This window comes from Penaeus monodon, chromosome 20 (assembly GCF_015228065.2).
Source record: "Penaeus monodon isolate SGIC_2016 chromosome 20, NSTDA_Pmon_1, whole genome shotgun sequence".
In the NCBI taxonomy this organism is placed as follows: Eukaryota; Metazoa; Arthropoda; class Malacostraca; order Decapoda; family Penaeidae; genus Penaeus; species Penaeus monodon.
The window spans coordinates 29,755,327-29,755,571 of record NC_051405.1 but is presented as its reverse complement, the minus strand read 5'-3'; the positions used below and the strand labels follow the sequence as shown (position 1 = coordinate 29,755,571).

General features: G+C 32.7%; 1 protein-coding gene across 1 annotated transcript in view; it reads right to left on the bottom strand.

Annotated features, from left to right (window-relative positions):
• LOC119585748 (cell adhesion molecule 2-like) overlaps positions 1–245 on the bottom strand; it is a 29,128-nt gene that overhangs the window by 26,961 nt on the left and 1,922 nt on the right. The window lies entirely within an intron of this gene.

The window sequence follows — 245 nt, the reverse complement described above, 5'->3', positions numbered from 1 at the left end:
ACTCTCCCATCCCCTCCATTACGTGTTCAGAAAAGCAAGAAGGGTCATGAATAGAAAATCTGTAATATCATGAATATATTTTTTTTTCCTATTTGCCCAAATGCTCATGAAAAGACTAACATGAAAGTACAGGATATAAGAATTTTACGAATCCTGTTTTCCTGAACAAGACAGGTTTTCTTCTGACATGATAATGTTGCCCTAATATTTATATACGTTCTCCGTGACTATAATATTTATTTCAT